At 40.0% G+C, this 20,800-nt stretch overlaps 1 long non-coding RNA gene and 4 other non-coding genes across 6 annotated transcripts in view; 3 read left to right on the top strand and 2 right to left on the bottom strand.

The window, feature by feature from the left end:
* The window catches only part of LOC134203940 (uncharacterized), a 272,474-nt gene that overhangs the window by 109,517 nt on the left and 142,157 nt on the right, over positions 1 to 20,800 (bottom strand). The window lies entirely within an intron of this gene.
* Positions 492 to 564, top strand: Trnak-uuu (transfer RNA lysine (anticodon UUU)). Its single transcript has one exon. It is a non-coding gene; the product is annotated as a tRNA-Lys (tRNA).
* Trnal-caa (transfer RNA leucine (anticodon CAA)) lies at positions 663 to 830 on the bottom strand. The gene is made up of 2 exons: positions 793 to 830; positions 663 to 707 (listed from the first exon to the last, which is right to left on the bottom strand). It is a non-coding gene; the product is annotated as a tRNA-Leu (tRNA).
* On the top strand, positions 1,474 to 1,547 carry Trnai-aau (transfer RNA isoleucine (anticodon AAU)). The gene has a single exon. It is a non-coding gene; the product is annotated as a tRNA-Ile (tRNA).
* Positions 16,348 to 16,419, top strand: Trnag-ucc (transfer RNA glycine (anticodon UCC)). The gene has a single exon. It is a non-coding gene; the product is annotated as a tRNA-Gly (tRNA).

Below are 20,800 nucleotides of genomic sequence, written 5' to 3' on the forward strand. Positions count from 1 at the left end.
GAAATAATTCAATCACCTATCACGTAACATTGACATCACTCGTTTACCACTTGACTTGGTTGTAGGAAAGAATCAAACAGGTTCTCTGTTTTGTTTATGTTTTATCATTCGTTGTGTTCTTTTGCCGTGAACTTCATTCAAGCGTTTGTTCCGCGCGGGCTTCCGTTCATCCACACTGCCAACCCCGTTGACTCACTGCAAAACTATCAGAGCCGTGTGTTGCTCTTGCTGTTGTTGTCGGTTTATTCTTAGCACAAATTCACACGCCCCGATCGGTGAGTATGGACGACAGGCGGATAGATGTTTGGGCTGTATACAAGCGAACGAAGAGTGCGCGTACGTCACGTCCACTCATGTTCTCAGCGTATTCTACGTTTCGGTAGTAGTGCGATGACGATGGTGGAAGAGGTAGAATACTCGACAACCGTAGAATCATAGCGGGAAATAATCGGCAGAGGCGGTAGCGTTCTAAGCTCACCCATCTTCATGAAGCCCGGGTAGCTCAGTCGGTAGAGCGTTGGACTTTTAATCCAACGGTCTAGGGTTCAAGTCCCTATTCGGGCGGGTTATTTTTTTTTGTCTCCTCCTCCACTGGTTCAAAGTTTCGTAGAATATTCACACATTTAAACAATTTTTCCAAAGTGAACGAAGTAAAAAATTCTTGTCAGAAGTGGGATTCGAACCCACGCCCTCAGAGAGGACCAGAACGCTCGGGATTATCTAGAGAACTGAGTGTTTTCCGGTGGAAGCGGATTTGAACCCACTACTGCCGAATCTCAGCAAGATCTAACTCTTGAGTCTGGCGCCTTAGACCGCTCGGCCATCCTGACATGTGTGAGCTAAATGGTCCGACTAGCACTTTTCCGCGCTTCTCCTGTGTTTCTAAATTAAAACCATCCGTTTATTCGTTAGTCGCATTTCATATTGGATTTTTTTTCTCGTGTGACTCATCTTCCGTATGGGAAGCGGCACATACATATCGCACCGAGTCTAATAAATCGAAAGACAGCGCGCCGACAGCTACCCGTAGAGCGAATTAGGCGGCAAAGCATGCGCAGTAAAATAGTGACTGAGCGAATGGTGATGGCGTTGTTATTGAACTCGGCGAAGCATCGCATGCATGGCTGCGGTAATGGGATGTCAAAAAGGTCGTGCCCTCGTGATTATTCGTTGAAGATGTTGCGGATAATGAGGGGGATTCCATTCGTTTGGAAGGTACCAAACCGACTCGGTCACCTTGACCGGTTTACCTAGATCTGTTGCTGTTGGTCGTGTTTGTCGGGTGCGATTTTCGTTAAGTTTCATATCAGAAAGCAACTCGCGAAGCAATGCAGATGGGTAAACATTTCTGATGTTGATTTACTAGTTTTAATCTGAGACGTTTTAACGAGCTGAGATTTGCAATGATTATCAATTACGGGATATACAGAGCCAAAGATTGTTGACTGAAAGTTGTCGTTCCGATAAACAAGCGGCTCCATAGCTCAGCTGGTTAGAGCGTCGTGCTAATAACGCGAAGGTCGTGAGTTCGATCCTCTCTGGAGCCAGAATTTCTTTTTATAACGACATAACTGATTATCGGCTCATCTACCGATCAATAATAATATATATACAAATAATGACTTCAGTGACCATGCTGATGAAAATAGAGTCTTACTATACTATTGTCAATGTTACATTGCATTTTTTCATTATTTTAGTTACTTTTCGAAAAAAAAATCTGAACGACTTATACACTTGAAACGAATGAATTTAAGAGAAAATTGGTGAAATTTTGAACTTTCATGCAATTTGAAATTGAAAATAAAATATTGACACACTTTTTTTTTACAAATTTTCTTAAAACTTAGTTTTTATCTCTTATGCCGCTTTGATGTTTACCTCTTCATTTATGATAATTTGAAGTAATTCAAGGAACAGAGCTTTAAAACTAATTTCTGTTGAGATACATGATGATAAAGAGACCTTCTGCATAGTTTTGGATGAATTTCTAGTGGAATATTTGGTGGAGTTCCTGTATTAAAATCTAAAATAATTTACTGTATAAGTTGCAGACGAAACGGATTTTTTTGGAAAAGCATTGATGGAAGACTATGAAGCAGCGTTGGTAAAACTAAATCAGGGTGTCTTCTCATCTACATAAACCAAATTCCATGATTTCCCAGGTTTTTACAGGTGCTTTACATTAATTTTCAGGTAAAAACAAACGTGCCAAAATATAGATTTTTGGAGCAAAATAATCAATTCAAACAAGTGAACATTTCTAAAAACCTCTTTCAAAAGAAACTATTGGAAGTCTCAAATTGTTTCTCGTAAATTACTAAAGATGATTTTTTTAAATACCTCCAGGATTTCCTTAGCAAGTACCTGCATCTGTAAATTGCTTCAGCCATGCAATAATTTTTTTTTCAGTTGTTCTATCGGAAGTTCCTCCAGGTATTCATTTGAAAATTCCTCAAGGCAGTCCTTTAAAAACTAATCTAGGAATTACTTTGAAAAATTCTCCAGAAATGAATTCAGAAATTCCTTCAAATAGGGTATCCTAATAATTGTTTCGGAAATTTTCTCAGAAATGCCTTGAGAACTCCCTCCATGATTTCATTCAGAAATTCCTTCGAAATATCTCGGAAATATCTTCATAAATACTTTGGAAATTTCTTCAGGTATGCTTTTGAAATACCTTTGAGAATTACTTGAGGAATTTCTTCGGAAAATTATTTAGGAATTCATTTAGAAATTCCTATGGATTTTAATTCTGTAATTTTTATTAAAAAAACTTTCCAGAAATTGGTTTAATAATTTGTCCGGGAATTAATTTAGAACTTCTTACATTAATTCATTCATTTATTTATTTAGTCTACATATAAACAGATAACACTGAATCAACAATTTGACGCCACAATATACGGTTCGTATTCCTCGAATACGCCCCACGCTCGCCAAGTCGTTTTGCACCTGGTCTGTCCATCTTGCTCGCTGCGCTCCACGCCGTCTCGTACCTGCCGGATCGGAAGCGAACACCATCTTTGCAGGGTTGCTGTCCGGCATTCTTGCAACATGTCCTGCCCATCTTACCCTTCCGGCTTTAGCTACCTTCTGGATACTGGGTTCGCCGTAGAGCTGGGCGGGCTCGTGGTTCATTCTTCGCCGCCACACACCGTCTTCTTGCACACCGCCAAAGATGGTCCTAAGCATCCGTCTCCCGAATACTCCGAGTGCTAGCAAGTCCTCCTCGAGCATTGTCCATGTTTCATGTCCGTAGAGGACAACCGGTCTTATTAGCGTCTTGTACATGACACATTTGGTGCGGTGGCGAATCTTTTTTGACCGCAGTTTCTTCTGGAGCCCGTAGTAGGCCCGACTTCCACAGGTGATGCGCCTTCGTATTTCACGGCTAACATTGTTGTCAGCCGTTAGCAAGGATCCGAGGTAGACGAATTCCTCGAAGTTCCTCCAGGAGATCTTCCAGGGACTCACCTTGGAAATTCCGCCAGGAATAGTTAAGAAAATTGTGCAAACAGTTTGTAAATAGGGTTTACTCCTTCAGTGATTCCTTTGGAAAATCCTCTGGAAATTCCTTCGAAAAATGATCCCGAGTTTGTTTGGAAAGGTACATCCTTTGAAAAACTCTTAGTAATTTAATATTTTTTTTAGTACTTTCCTGACGAATTTTTGAGGGAATTCTAAAAAAAAACAAAGCAAAGTCCAATTGATTTCCCGAATAAATTCTTAGATTTCTCTATAGGTATACCTATAGGTATTGCTTCGGGAATTCTCCAGAAGTTCCTTTGAAGATGGCAAAACGATTTATATTGTTCAATTGAACTTTTCAATTGAACTTTCCTGTTAAACATTTTTATTCGTTCAATCGATTCTTTGGCTTATTAAAGGTCAACTTTTCCAAAGAACCCATATTTTATGACCCCTCTAAGTATTTTTAAAATTTAAAACAAAAATCGATAAAGTGCTGTTTTTTAAGATTGCCCGATTTTGAACGAACAATTTTTCAGGCCGGTTCACACGTGCAGCACTTTTTCGGTTTTTGTTTTCGATTTTAAAAGCAGTAAGCTTAAAAAAATATGAGTTCTTTGGAAAAGATGACCTTGAATATGCCAAATAATCGACTGAGACAATAAAACGAGATATAATTTCCCGCTTGATTTTCCATCGCATGCACATCAGTTTACATCAGTTTGATAACTCACTGAATAAACCTAAGGTAAGGAAAGAAAGATTGCAGCTTTCAAAAGCAATCCCTGCCATTGTTTATTTTTCGCCCTTTGCAAAATCCAAACCAACTATTAGACGTGCCAATGAAACAGGTCTCAAAACGATGTTTGGAAGAGTTTTTTCATCAAATTTTCACGGTAGTTAATCATTCAATGTTGAATAAGCATAATGGTTATGAAAAATCAATGAAAGACCCGTTTGAATTTTTGTATTTTGGTTGTTTGATATTGCTCCGCATGTTTAACTCATCGGGGCAATTAGAAATGCGTGGTGCGGGGCAAGTTGAAACAACGATTCAAAACGTCACCCTCGCAATTAAAAGTAATTTTTTTTTCAGAATTCAACACGGTCCGTAAATACATACATTCGAAAAACGTAACTTTATGAAAACATGCAAACTTCCGAACATAAATTTAATCAATTTCCGCCCATTCTGTCATGAATGCAACCATCCTACAATCTCCACTAGAATGAAATAGGGATCATGTTTAAACTGCAGTTTTGAGATTCTTAATCTACTGAGCATTGACTCTCAGAAAAATAAAATATAGAGTATGTGAACATTTCATTAACTCCACCTTTCACTTCCCCAGCTGCCTATTTCTCTAATCAAAGAGTTTATGAGAGATGTGATGGCTGGTTAATTAATGTGCATTTATGAAGAAGCCACAGCCGAATTAATCAACTGCGCAATACAAGTGAACAAAATAATGAAGCATCCTGAATAGTAATCCGAGTGGTCACCAGTAGGAGAAAATCAAATTAATAAATTTTCAGCGTAGTGCGTTCTCCAGATCTTGGCCTTTGCAAATACGCTTGTGACCTTTTTGTACACTGCCCTTATTCGCATAAAGAGCCCCACACATAGGATACGTTTGCGTTGCGTTTGACAGTTTTCCCATGGGAAATGTGTCAAACGCAACGCAAACGTATCCTATGTGCGGGGCTCTTAAGAGTCCCATGTAATTTTTGCCACTTGAGTAATTTGCCGTTGAATTTATCAATCTTGTTTTACATGGAGAAATACAAAAAAAATCTAACAAATTGAAAAAAAATTGGTATCTTTCCAAAAAAATTACATAATATTCTTTATCCGTATTTATCCGTGTTAATTGTTCCACAATACAATCAAATGGACCACGCTTAAGTTTATTTGTTGTGTAATCTGGAATCTGATTTTTATGAGAGTAAATATCAAGATGAGACAACAAAAGTGGGATTTGTTTTCAAATTTCTAGAACAAAAGCCTACTATTTTATCAGTTTTTCTTGAAAAGGAGTCAATTTTAAGCTAATTACTGAAAGAAAATCAAAATCGTCAAAAACTTACATGGGACTCTTATGCGAATCCTGGCAGTATTATAGTCACCTTTACAACCTCGTACTTCTTGAGTCTCACTGAGTACATACATTTTGTTATTATTACGGCAAAATTAGCTTATGTCTGTATATAACGCAGTGTTTCAACTTGCCCCGATACGTAGGGCAAGTTAAAACAATGTATATAAAAAAATAATTCAAATATACAAAATATTTATAAAAATGTTAGTTAGGGTTGCTTATTTTTTATGTATAATCTTTGGCCCGAACTAGCAAACACCGCAAACGGAATCAAAATATATCAAAGGATGATTTTTTTACAGCACTTCAAATTTCAACTTTGAAAAAACCGTTTCAACTTGCCCCGGTGTACCTTAGTAAAAGTTATCTCAAATGCTTAACACCTTGATTCAAATTCCAAACACTAGCTTAAAATGCACTAGAATGCCAAATTTCAAAGTTGACAATTATGATGTGCTTGATCTTTACGCCTGTAGAGAAAATTCGTTTATTTATGCAATAATAACGAAATGTTTTAGATAAATCTCCATGTAACGAGTGTTAGAAACATGAGTCTGTTAGAGGTGTCAGACAATACGGTATGTTCATTCAGCAGAATACCTTCCTCTTCATTACACCCAGGTTTTTTTTTACACGGTTGGAATTCATTAATTTCTCGGTTAACCCAAACTTTCACAGCTTTTTAAATACCACCTGAATTTTCTTTGATTTTTGGTGAATTTTTTCGTGGGGTTAACTCATTGTTTCATATACGCTGAAGTTCTTAAACGACTAAAACCAAACCATGTAAAAAAAACCTGGGTATATATGAGGTTGAGATTGATTAAAAGGTGCATTTTTAAAAGGAGTTCTTGAAAGATCCGAAAAGAAAACGTTTTGATATTTTAAAAGAAACTTCAAAAATCGCTGTAATCAAAAGTCTCTTCCAGTGCTTAAGTTTTTTGTGATTTATTTAATGCCGAATATTGATAATTGTGGTGCAAATGGACCAATTCTCGCATGATTTTTGGATACGTCGAATGTCTAAAAGGGAGACTCTTTTTGTCTATTTTTTCTTTTGATTATTAGAAAGCCATGCTAATATTTACATCGGATTTTTTGGCAGAGACCGGAAAAAATAGCTTACCCGAGCATAGTCCGCTATCAAAATATTATCAAAATGATAAAAAATTGTGTTTTAATATCATAATAATAACATATTTTGTTATAGAATGGCAAAGTGCACTAGCAAATATCATATTTTGATATTATTTGGATAACTGCAAATATAAATAGAGTCTAACAACGAAATGCTAGTTGGATGGTCTGCCGAAGCAAAGACCTTGGATTATTTATTTGTGAAACTCATAATGATGAACCTTTGGCCAGAGGGATTTAACGGGCGACCTTTGACCAGGAGGGTTCGCACAACTTGAAAGGCCGCCCTCGCAAAATCATAGTTCCTAGCGCGTCGGAAGAACCAAGCGAACTACCAGATACAGAACCATCTATTGATTCTTATCAGCCCGCCTTACGAGTGCCTCTGGAGCAGGATAAGGTGAACTACATTAAAGGTATTTTATAACTTCACCTTGGTAAGTTGGTGTTGGTAATAATGTCTCTTTTTTATAATTTATAGATCGACTACTTGAACGAAGGAGATACGCATGACGATCATTCTGCAGCCATCAAAGTGGCTTCGAACTACAAGGGGCTTATTCATTACATCATAATCAACAAATCAAAATAAAATTATTTTCTATTATCAGTTATCGAATAAGACAGAATAATACTGAAATATAATGATTCAAAAGTTAAATTAATTGTGATATTTTTTATTTTGATATCATCTCAAATAAATTAAAACAAAATAGGAACTGAGTTAGATATTTTTCTGATATCAAGACTTATAGAAAACTACTGAATGATAACTAATTTAGTATGTAAATCTTGATATCGCATAATATGTGTTCGATTAAACGAGTAACTAAATAAGATATCAGTATTTTGATATTACTTTTTTTTTGTTTTTGCACGAATCATAATGAAAACTCATTATGTAAACCGTAGAAAAAAATCCCGATATCAAAACAAGTTTTTTTTTTTTAGTTTTCCGTGATATCAAAAAGTGTTATAATTTTGTTTATTTGTATACAACATTCAGTTCTCAATTTTTGATGTGATTACTATTAACAGTATTAACTCGACCACAGGGTCACCAAAATTTAATATTGCAAATGAAAGAATCTAAATATCAAAATAAGTTTTCAGTTTGTTTTCTCTTTCCCTGCTCGGGTAGTCTAATAGCTTTTTAAATGTAATTTGAGATTAATCAAAACGTGATATTTATCTCGTCTTCAGTCTGATCCGTACATAATTTATAATCCAACCTAATTTTAAATCTTATCTAGTGGTTGGTGTTCGCCAAGAAATTCAAATACAGTCGCCTTTCCAAATCTCGATATTGAAGGGATCATCGAGATAGGGAGAGATCGAAGAATAAAAATAAAATTGAAATTGGTACTAGATCTAAAAAAAAGCACGTTGCTATGAAAACGACAACAAAACAAATGTCGTTTCGTATTGTTGATGTGTTTGTTATTGTCCAAAGATGGTCTAGTAGCCAAGAAAATTGAACATATCGACATAAGGAGAGTGAATCCTGAACAAAATATGACCAAGAACATATCGAGATAGGGAGGTTATCGAGATGTGAGCCCAAATGTATGCAGAATCTACATCGTAGATTAAAGGGACTGAAGAAACCATTCGACTTAGGAAGAGATATTGAGAAGTAGAGAGTCGTTTTCTGTCCTCGTTTTCTCCTTGAGGATTTCATCTACTTGATGTGATATTTCACTTTACACTACCTCCTATAAAATAAGATGTTTTTACCCGAAACCCTTCTAGAAGATCATCCGGGAACTTATGAAATTCCTCCGGAAAGTCTCCACAAATTCTTCTGAAGTGCCGTTCGAAAAACCTTCTCACAAATTATTCAATTTTTTATTCAGAAAACCTGACTGAATTTGATCCAGGAAGTTTATGACGGAATTCCTTGAGATTTCTTTTATTCTAGAAATTTCTTCCGTTATTCTTCCAGAAAAATCTCTGGTATTTCCTCCAGGAATGCATTCGAGAATTCCTTCAGGAATTCATACGGAATTTCCTCCGATAATTCCTCTAGAAGTTTCAGCAGACATTTATGATGGAAATCCTCCGATTTCGCTCCATAATTTCTCTTGGAAATCCATAAGTTATTCCTTCGGGAATTCCTCCGGGGTTTCTTCCAGGAATTTTCCCGAGAATTCCTTCTGCAATTCAATAGCGAATTGCTCCTAGATTTCATTCTGAAATTATTTTTGCAATTCCTCCAGAACATCCTTCTCCAGAAATTCGACCAACTTCAGGAATTTCTCCAGAAATTCCAACTATGCGTCCAAGCAATTCTTTCAGGTATTTTATCGGGAACTCATTCAGGAACTTATCTAGGAATTTCTCCAGATATTTTTCTGCGAAATCCTCCTGGTATTCCTTTGGACTGACGGGAATAGAAAAAAAAATAACTAAGAAAATGCTAAGAGAAAAATTTGAAAAGCAGGCCAAGTTCCAGCTGAAATGTAGAGCTATTGAAGAAGAAAATTTTCCAGAAAGTGCTCCTGTAGTCGGGCTAAGGGCCCTCCTTAGCCATGCGGTAAGACGCGCGGCTACAAAGCAAGACCATGCTGAGGGTGGCTGGGTTCGATTCCCGGTGCCGGTCTAGGAAATTTTCGGATTGGAAATTGTCTCGACTTCCCTGGGCATAAAAGTATCATCGTGCTAGCCTCATGATATACGAATGCAAAAATGGTAACCTGGCTTAGAAACCTCGCAGTTAATAACTGTGGAAGTGCTTAATGAACACTAAGCTGCGAGGCGGCTCTGTCCCAGTGTGGGGATGTAATGCCAATAAGAAGAAGAAGAAGCTCCTGTAGTCCTGGAGCTCCTCCATGACTTCATCCAGAAATTCTTTCAAGAATTCATTTGGAAACTCCTCCATGACATCTTCCAGGCAATTCCTTCAAGAATGAATCCAGGAATCCCTCTGCCCAGAGTAAAAAAAAACTATGAGAAATTTGGTAGGGGAACAGACGGCTTTAGCAGATTTTGTTCTATTATTGGCAGGGGAGTTTTTGTCGACCGAATTTTTTGAAATTTGGCCACAATATTCTTTGATATGCATATAATGTTTAGGCCAAATTTGAGCAAAATCAGTCATAAAAAAACCCCTGGCAATAATAGAACAAAACCTGCCAAAGCCGTCATTCCCCCTATTTAAAAAAGATAAAAAATTTCAGTCAAATATTAAATTGATTGGTTCGAAAGGTTTTTTCAGTTTAAATTTCTGATTTTTACATTCGAAGTTCTGAAAACAAAATTTATAAAATAATTAATAATCATTAACATTTAATATTTTTAACAACACTAACAGGTAGAAATAATATAAGTTAACTGGCAGCCAACGACCTCGAGTAACAATGCGAGAAAAAACAGCACGCTGCGCAGTTGCGGGAAACGTAATTAATAGCAATCTTTATGAACAGGTAGGCAATTTGTTAAAAATTGAATATGGTTAAGGACAGTTATCGCTCAGCTTCCGAGCCAAGCGCACGGTTTATTTCGCTACGCTCGACTACGGGAGTCTCTTTTTTCTAGTTTCCTTGCATTTATTCGGTTGATTAGCACATCATACACTCGGTTCTAAGCATCCGTGAACGTCGTTGTGGCGGCACGTTTCCGTTGCTGAAATGCAACGCCGCGAAAATACATTCCGCATTGACTATACGAAAATCCCAAAGAAACCGTCATACGAGGAACTCCACCATTTCGTCGGTAGTGTGCTCGGTATGAAACGCGATGAAGTGATACGTTTGCAGTGCAGTAGATTTCTAAGCTGTGCTTCCGTTAAAGCCAGCAGCCTCTTGGTGGCGGAACGCGTCGTTAGCGAACACGACGGCAAACACGAAATGGAAGTGGACAAGAAAATGTACCCCTTGCGATTGTGGATGGAAGACGGGGGCGTCGACGTGAAATTACACGATCTCTCGGAAGACGTTCAAGACGACACTATCGTCGACTTCATGAAGGAGTATGGAGACGTAATCTCAATTCGCGAGCTGTATTGGGATTCCAAATTCCAATTCGGGACCATATCCACCGGAGTTCGAGTGGTTCGTATGGTGGTCAAAAAGAACATTCCTGCCATCGTCACTTGAGACTCTGAAATCACTTGCGTTTCTTATGTTGGACAGTTATAGACCTGTCGGCACTGTAACGAGCTAGTGCATAATCACGTGCATCCAAAATAAAAATTTGCTACTACAAAAACTGCACGCGGACAAAAGCTCGTACGTCAGTGTAGTCAAACAATCCACGATGTCGAGACACCTTACACAAAACGTCCAACAATATGCCACGTCGCACACTAACGAAAGCAACCGCAGGCCAGCAGGTAACAAACCCTAGAAATGCAAACTCCCCTTCTCCTCAAACATCCAGCACAAGTCCTAATGATTTGATGCCACCACCGCCGCTCTCAACACTGACAGTCCCGGCAACTCACGCCGAGAGTGACTTCCCTCCGCTGCGCCACAAACAGCATCCAGCAACGAACGAACAACGATATGCCGACGAAAATGACACCGACAGCTCTACTACATCCACAAACAGCAGACGACTCCGGAACAGACCTCCTGGTAAGAAGATGCGCACTAACGACGAACTCAATCTCAACGACGAACAATAAAAGTAATGGATACGAGTAGTTACAATATAGCTACTATCAACATCAATACAATCACAAACGAAACAAAGCTGAATTCCCTCAGAACCTTCATACGAGCACACGAACTCGACATCGTCTTCCTACAAGAAGTCGAAAATGAGAATCTCACGATACCGGGATTCAATGTAGTATGCAACGTCGACTTCATGCGAAGAGGAACAGCAATAGCCGTAAAACAATACATCTCCTTCTCACACGTCGAGAAAAGCTTGGACGGTCGCATTGTCACGATGAGGATCGGCAACACAACCGTGTGCTGTTGCTACGCGCACAGCGGCACCAACAACAGAACAGAAAGGGAGCGCTTCTTTAACCAAACCATCGCATACTATCTTCGACACGAGACGGCTTACACAATACTAGCCGGTGACTTTAATTGCGTCATCCGACAGTGCGATGCAGAGGCGCGGTCACCTTCCGAGACGTGGGTAGGACAAATAAAAAGATTTATCAAACAGGAGAAAAACGAATTTGAAAGGAATAACTTGGGTATAAATTTTGATTCTATTAAAAAAGATATACTCTCCTTCATAGTCGAATCATGATTGGCCGAGAATCAACTATTCTCACTGTACATGCTTTAGAGTTTCATATATTCAAAACCACCAACGATGCCGGTTACGTTCTTACAGTTCGTTTAGGATTAGAATAAGAAAATAAGTTCAACACTCATAGTTTCAAGAGACCAATGAATCCTCTGCATCTCCGTATGCGCCACGGGAAAGGAATAATTGGTTAGTTTGGAAGATAATCTTGGTAAGCGTTCAAAAAATCATTATTTCGGACTTAATTGTTGTGTTTCGGTTCATGAGCGATAGCACGATCCGAAATCTACTCAGCGCAATGCACGGCCGACGGCCTATGCGTCATGAGAAGAATCGTTCTTCTTTCGATCAAATCATGCGCACTACAGAATAATGATCTATCAAACATTAAATTATTTATCTTCTTTGTTTCTCGACGAGAAAATAACCACGCACGCCCATTGCCTTCTGTATTCTGAGGAGGATCGCGCTTTTTTCGATCGAAACGACGGGTACCACAGAAGCACGGTCCATCAAGCTTCTGCATTCTCATAATGGTAGGCGATAGCATAGCTGAGAAAACTTCATAAATGTTTTCACTGTAACACTCTGTAATCCAAGCTACTTTCAAGAAATATCTTAAGGTTTAAAGAAATCCCTTTGCACTTTAAGAGATATGTCCTGGTATAATACTCAAATTATTCAAGACATTCTATGCAGATTTTTAATGGTGTCAAGCGGATATCACTATCTTTCTAACTATTCAGGAAACCATTGGAATTTCGGAAGGCTAGAGACCACACTAGTAACTTCAAATCGACCAAAAACCTTAAAGGATGAAAACCTTCAGGCCTCCTTGAATCAATTTTGGATGTCCTGGAATCATAATAAAATCTCGAGAGACTGTTTAGGAAAAAATCTTTTCAAAACCCAGAAATATTTTGGATATTAGGTAAATCCTCTAAATAACTGTGAAAGGAAAGATTCCTTAACTAATTTACAGATTCTTGTTATTTAATAACTGTATCAATATTTAACTTGATATTTAGTATTAAAGTTCTTGTCATAATCATGGGTAGGACAATGCTTCGAGTGTCCCACCCAAGTATTTTCATGCGTAGGACATGTCCTACGTGTCCCACCCACTCCCGGCGCCACTGGTGCGATGCAATCGGTAGCAATCACAGCCCAGCGCTACAACGAGTCATACAACAGCTCCAGCTCATCGATTCAAAACCACTTCGTCGAAACCACCCAGGCCACACACACATCACACACAACTCTACTTCCCGTCTTGATCGCATTTATACCAGCAGCAATCTAAGCAACCACCTAAGAGAAACAGATACACACGTTTGCTGTTTCTCTGACCACAAAATCGTTACACTGCGCATATGCTTGCCAAATTTAGGAAGAGAACCTGGGCGCAGCTTCTGGACACTTCGCCCCCATCTGCTAACGAATGACAACATCGAGGAATTCCAAACGAAATGGCAATATTGGACGCGCCAAAGGCGTAACTACCCATCGTGGATCTCCTGGTGGATCTCCTTCGTCAAACCAAAAATTAAATCCTTTTTTCGGTGGTCGAAAATCGTGAATGACGGATTCAAGCGTGAATTCCAACGTCGAATGCAATCAATTACGATCGGTTGAGAATAAATTCCAAAAAAAAGAAAGAAATTTTTACGCACCCATTTTTGTTGTAAAAAAATTGTATTTTGGCCATAACTCCGAAGCCCATAGTCCGATCTGGCTAATTTTCAATAGGAAACAATGGGACAGGATTTTGCGTCGAATGCAACTTGTTGCGGTTAAGTATAAGTGCCTGAAAAATGAGTGCGTTTTTTATACGTGTTTTGCGCACAGACAATTAACTTTGATTGAACTGAACTCGAGTTGCGTGCTCTTGCCTTCGCATTGCGGACAGGTCTTAGCTTGACGACCGACTGGCGAATAGCACACACTTCTTGTAGCAGGTCATTGCTCTAAATTTCAAATTGGCGGCATGAGAAACGAATTAATGACATTAATGTCATGACATTCTAGGATTTTTTTTTGTCAAATTTCGCTCTCATGCCTCATACTTCGTATTTAGAACAATGATCGTGATTATAAACCTTTGCGATCCTCTAAGCATTAAATGTTACAAAAAAAATCTGATTTTATATTTCTTTTGAAAGAAGTTATTAGCAAATTAGTAAGTTCCCATCACTGCTGCGCAATGCGCGAATTAGTCGACAGGAGGAGAGAGTTGGGCGACGGTTCAACAGTTAAAACTCGTCGATTAGTAGATGCTAGGTAAAAAGGTGCTTCTATGAAGAACTTGTGACTCGTGCAGCAGATCTTTCGGAAGATGGCAGCATGGAGGATCAATCAACCGCCACCAATAATGCCTCAATCTATGTAGTATACCGTAACTACTTTAACTGCCTCTAGAAGCTCAGATTCAAAATGAATTCCTTCGATATGAATGGAGTACCGTTTCAATTATCCGGAGTCCGTGCCAATTTTAATTCACCTTTTATTTATCCGACATGAGAAAGTAAATAGAAATCAACTCAATAACATGTTATTTCTTCGCATCGACTTCATGCTCATTGCTTTACAATCGGCAAAGAATTGCTAAAACTCATAAAACAAACCCCCGACAAATGTTGGCTGAGTATCGTTATCACTCACTCTCCTGCTATGGGCTGCACCACGTAAACAAACAAATTTCGTATCAAAAACACACAATACAGCGGGCAACACACACTGTTCAATGCTAACCAAGGATAAACCGCACGCTCCGTGGCGATGTTTTTCTACCTTCTACGTAGGTTGGTATTCGCTTTTTTTCCGAGAAGCAAAATTTCTCCCTGAAATCAAAACCAACGTTGCGTTTGCCGCATTTTTTTCCACGTCAGATGCCAGAGCGCACAAAAAAAAACCTGAATAATCCACCTAGTAGTGTTGGTGCCATTTGCGTGCAAAATATGAATGAGTGTTTTTCAGCATGTTTTGTCCATAAAAAATGTGTTTTGGCCATAACTTCTGATCCCATAGTCCGATCTGGCCAAAATTTCAATAGCAAACAATCGGACGGGATTCCCCGTCGAATGGAACCTGTTGCGAGTAATGCCAAGTTCTCAAATATGTGTCTACAAAATGTATACACTTGCTTACACACATACAGACATCTCCCAGTTCATCGAGTTGAGTCGATTGGTATATAACACTATGGGTCTCCGGGCTTCCTATCCAAAAAACGGCTTTGGAGTGATCATATAGCCTTTCGGTACAGCTTTGTTGTACGAGAAAGGCAAAAAATCAAAACAAGCAATGCCAGCCAGCGGAACTTCATTCTAAATATTGCGAGTAAATAGGAACAGTTCGCGACTGAACAAGGATATGGAAGATGAGAGCGAAACGCAACAATCATTTCCGGCGAAATAAATCCCAATTAACAATTGCAGTAGCCAAGTTTTTTTTTTCTAGAAGGCTTTCATCAATTTCTCGGTATTTCTAAAATAAAACTTTTTTTGAAAAAAAAATATATGTTTTTGGTTTTTATAGAATTCCTGAGTTTAACAAACAGTTTTTAATAAATCTGATCTGATATAAATCAGGAATATTTTGGAAAATCTCCCTTTCTAGCGGGGCCATGTCCATAAACCACCTTGATGCCGTATAGAGTGAAAGCAAATGTTTTGTTTTTATTTCTTGTTCTAACCAAATTCACGGACACTCTTTTAGCTGCAAACAGCCCCTCACCGGTGGAGGCATTGAATCTAATTTCAAAGGTTTTTCAAACCATAGAGAAGAGCTCAAAGGGGTTCTTCCACTGCCACCCTTCACAATCGCATGCGAACTCTCACCCCTATACAGAACATAAATATTAGAATGCGGGAGCTTCGGCTCACAGACCGGAGCTTTCATCTCTTCGGCTCACCGCGTCAGATACCTACACGTGAATGCGGTGGGACTGACAGCGAGAAAAATGAAGGATTTTTAATTCAATTTTACCTGTCGGAAAAATAAATACCACCGCAAAGCAACATCGTACATATATATCGGAGGATGGGGAACAAAACAAACAATGCAGGAGGATATTGGACCATTCGGAAAAGTGGACGTGTGAGGACGAAAGACTTGATCCCCCACGTGTGTCTTTTCGTTTGTTTTCCATGGCTGGAGTTTACTTTGCGAATTACAAAGCGTAATGGAATCCAAACATCGGCAGTGCATCAAACGACCGCACGCCGCACGCACAGGGTTCTCTAAATTGATAAGAGGTGAAGTGAGCGGCAACGAACGTCTATCGTCAATGATGCGTGGTATCAATAAACAAACGTTTACCGCTAATGTTTAATTGGCATCTTTGATTAAATGTTATGATACGATGGCTTTCCAGGGTTTCTTAAAATAATAAATCGTTGATTGTGATGTGCAATTGTTTAACATGTAAGCGTCGGTGGTGTAATGGTCAGCATAGTTGCCTTCCAAGCAGTTGATCCGGGTTCGATTCCCGGCCGACGCAGATCTTTTTATCTTCATTTTTGTTGTTAAACAGGGTTTAAAACCTTGTAGTGAAGAAAAACTCGCTTACTAGGGGAAGGGGGAGGAGCAATATGCTCCAACCAGTACTGCAATTGCTCGCTGTCTTATGACGATCACGACTTTTTGCAGTACTGGCTCCAACTAAAATCAAATTACTGCTTTAATCTCATGCAACAGCTATGAAACATAATAGCTAGCTGATGTCATCTTAACATTGTAGAAAATCGGAATCGAAAAACATTAATGGCAATCACTTTTAAAAAAGGTGATGGTATTCAGTAGCTGGGAAACTCATGGAAGCAGAATCCCTCCTTAGCTGGCTGATAGGGAAAAATATTACCAAACGCGTCAGTGGATCAGTAATCTGATATGAACAGTGCGTGGGGACGCGTGGTACATCGTATGTCTTTTTGTAGCCAAGCTCACCAGTTTTCCGTTTTCGCGGCCAGTTGATCAAAATTTAAAAAGTAAAACAAACACTACATATTTCGAAAAAATCAGAGCGTTACATCAGTCCAAGATCGACGCTATAAGAATGTTTTTTCTAATCCCTAATCTATGTCTATCTGTACGATCTTGGCAAATGATGTAAAAATCTGGAAAATGGAGGCTCACAGCGGGGTTCGGCCATACAAAACAAACATGTAAATTGTCAACTAAAAATTTGAGAATGTCCAATAGGCTGGCCCTGGAAAAAAGAAAGTTGCCGAATTCAATGGGGCACGCCCCAGGATTTGGCCTGTCAAGTAATTCAATCTCTGAAAATTTCCGCTGTGTTTTTTACTCGCTCTAAGTGATAAATAAGAATAGTATTTTGCGTCCGGAAGGAGAAACATTTTTTAACCTGACATGCTGATTCCACAGCGCCAAACAATGCGACTCCTATTCCAATAAATGACAAAAAGCACAAACCCTTGAAACGAGTGTGGGGAATAAAGTGAGCCTGAAAAAAGCATTTGCAGTTATTGGTTACATTGATAAATAAAATAGAATTTAAATAAAATAAAATGATAACTAATTTGAAATTTTTTCGTAGTAGGCATTTGAAATGCCAGCATACTAAGAAGCTAATGAGAAAAACTTTTAAATTGAATCTCAGTAGGCTGACAGGGAATTCTAGATTGTTAGAAGGGGACTGTAGCGAAACCCACTGGGATGGCCACACGGTTTAGCTAAAAGCGGGTCTAGTGCGATTCAACGTCGATGACAGGCGCTTGCTGAACGGATGAGTAGGTGTAGGAAGAAGGAGGAAATAAAAACAAATATATTAAAAGTTTTAGCTAGTGTTGCTTGAGTTTGAAGCCGCAAAGTAAATTGCATAATTATTAATTATAAGTGGTACGTGGATAAGACCAAAGTACTGTGAGTTGTAGATACGTATATAGTATCAAAGAAGGAGTCAAAAGGTGGTGAGGTACTGCGGTGAAAGTTGATCGGTCGAATAGTTACCTTAAGTCCAGTAACTAGTTTAAAGAACAACTATTCTGACTAGAAAAACTGGTGTTGGAGCGAGTTGACGAAACATTGATAAACTAAGTCTCATTGCAAGAGGTTCGGAGCACAAACTATCTTTTTTGAGCTGCTAGTTAGCTGCTACAAAACGGTGGTGTCCGTTATTGGAATTCCGAACAAACTCAAAAAAGATATTTCGGATTCGGAAGCCTCGAAAATGAATAAAAATTTAACGATGACTGCCTGTGCCGCCTGTACGATGACGTCAGAAACAGATGAAGGGATGGTCGGATGCGATGGATGCGATAAATGGTATCATTTCCGCTGCATCGGCGTTAAGGAAGACGACATCCGCGATCTGGAAAAGTGGTTCTGCGCGACGGAAGCTTGCCAACGAAAGGAAACGGAGCTGTCGAAGAAGTTGGAAGAGAATCGGAAGAAAAGCTCGAAAAGTAAGAAGACACTTGGAGTTGACGACGCTTCCTCCGATAAATCTAGCGTGAAGTCGGATCGTCCGGCCGGCTCGTCGTTCGAGAAGAAGCTGAGGGCGATGGAGAAAGAACAACGAGCGAAAGAGAGAGAAATCGAAGAAGATCGACAGCTGTGGGAGAAACGCATGGAGATGGACCGGATCCTGAAAGAAAAAAGGATGCAAATGGAGAACGAGATGCAAGAGAGAGAAAAAAGGCAGGAGCAAGCGTTGCTGGAAAAGTCGCTTCGAGAGCAACAAGAGCATTTGGATCAAATGGAGCAAATGCGTATGCAATACGAAGCGAAGATGGCCGTGGTGAATGAAAAATTGAATACCTCTAGGATAGCAAAGCAGAAACCGGTGAGAAAGCAAGATTACGTGGATCATCTGAAAAAGAAAGCAATGCATGAAAAGCCAAGTGGATCGAAGGTATGCGGAAGCGGAAAGAAGCCGAAAAAACCCGAACCTGAGGAACTGGATGAACGAGAAGGGAACTCAGAGGAAGAAAACGAGAAGTCGGGCGATTCCGAAGTAGAAGAGAGCTCAGAGGAGGACAGCACGAAGTCATGCGATTCCGAAGAGGAACAGGAAAATGAGGAATCTGATGAATCGTGCGAAGAAGAATCGGAAAATGAATCAGACGAAAATGAGAGAGCAGCCAGTAGGAAAAGTAGCAGGAACGTTGTTCCACACGGGCTGGGGCGGAAACCAGCGGGCCCGACAAAAGCACAACTATCTGCGCGAAATGGGATCTCCCGAAAACTTCCAATTTTTTCTGGAAAACCAGAAGATTGGCCGTTGTTTATTGGCAGTTATGAAACGTCGAACGAGGCCTGCGGATACAATAACATTGAGAACCTCGTTCGCCTGCAGGAATGTCTCAAAGGACCAGCATTGGAGAGTGTTCGAGGACAGCTACTATTACCGAAATCTGTCCCAAAGGTTATTGAGAAGCTGCGACAACTTTATGGCCGACCGGAGCAGTTGCTACATTTCCACTTGGAGAAAGTGAACCGCTTGGACTCGCCAAAGGCTGAACGATTGGAGACGTTTATTCCCTTTGGTAACGCTGTGGAGCAACTGTGTGATCACCTGGAAGCGGCGAACTTGAAGCAACACTTGGTAAATCCACTGTTACTACAAAGTTTGCTAGAAAAGTTACCTTCCTCAGACAAGAGAGAATGGGTCCGCTTCAAGAGCGCTAAGAAGAAAGTGAACCTGAGAACATTTTCCAAATTTCTTTCTCAAATTGTAGCGGAGGTCTGCGAAGCTAACGCGGGCACCTCGATGAAAGCTGGTGATTCTCGTCCCGCCAAGGTTGGTAGAGGAGGCATGAAGGAGAAAGGCGCTCTACAACCACAGTACACCAGCAAGTCCCAAAGATAGCACACCTCTAGGAAATCCTCCAGCTGGTGGCGTAAAGCCATGCAAAGCTTGCAAACGCACAGATCATCGGTTGCGGTTTTGCCAAGACTTCAAGGCCATGTCTTTCGCTGATCGAATGAAGGTCGTTGAGAAAGGAAAACTATGTATGGTGTGCCTGAATGACCATGGGAGATCACCGTGCAAGTGTAAAATCCGCTGGGACGTAGGTGAATGCCACGATCGATACAACCCTCTGTTGCATCCGGGGGGTCAAGGGTTATGATGAACACCCACTTCGAAGTTCAAGGCACAATAATCTTCCGGATGATTCCCGTGACATTACACTCCGGAAAACGTGAGGTAAAAACGTTGGCATTTTTGGATGAAGGAGCGTCGATTACGTTGGTGGAGCGCTCGTTGACCGACAAACTGGGCGTTGAAGGAGTGCATGAACCGCTCACCATCACATGGACCTCCGACGTAACGCGCGACGAACGAAACTCAACAAAGATGAACCTGTTTGTGTATCCTCCGGAAGTGAAGGAAAGCTGCTTCTGAAGGCAGTTCAGACGGTGAAACAACTTCTTCTGCCCAAGCAATCGATTGACGCCATCGAAATGAATGCATCATACCGGTATCTTCGCGATGTACCGTTCACATCATATTCAAGTCAGCGACCGGGGATGTTGATAGGACTGAATAATCTTCACGCCATAGCACCGATGAATGCCAAGGTCGGTCAACCAGGGGAGCCAATCGCCGTAAAGTCCAAACTTGGTTGGACCATCTACGACCGACCGATCTACGAAAAGGCGACAAGAAGTGCGGAATTTTGTCGGATATCACCACCCAGTGTCCAACGAAGATCTACACAACCTATTGAGAGAGCACTACGCCCTGGAAGAGTCCGTGGTGGGTGTGTCGCAGGAGTCGGAAGAAGAAAAGCGAGCTCGGGAAATTCTAGAGCGCACTACAGTCCGCGTAGGCGATCGTTTCGAGACCGGTATGTTGTGGAAAGTCGAGTATCCAAAGTTTCCGAACAGTTACCCGATGGCTGTGCGACGGTTAAAGC

This window comes from Armigeres subalbatus, chromosome 1 (assembly GCF_024139115.2).
Source record: "Armigeres subalbatus isolate Guangzhou_Male chromosome 1, GZ_Asu_2, whole genome shotgun sequence".
NCBI classification, from domain to species: Eukaryota; Metazoa; Arthropoda; class Insecta; order Diptera; family Culicidae; genus Armigeres; species Armigeres subalbatus.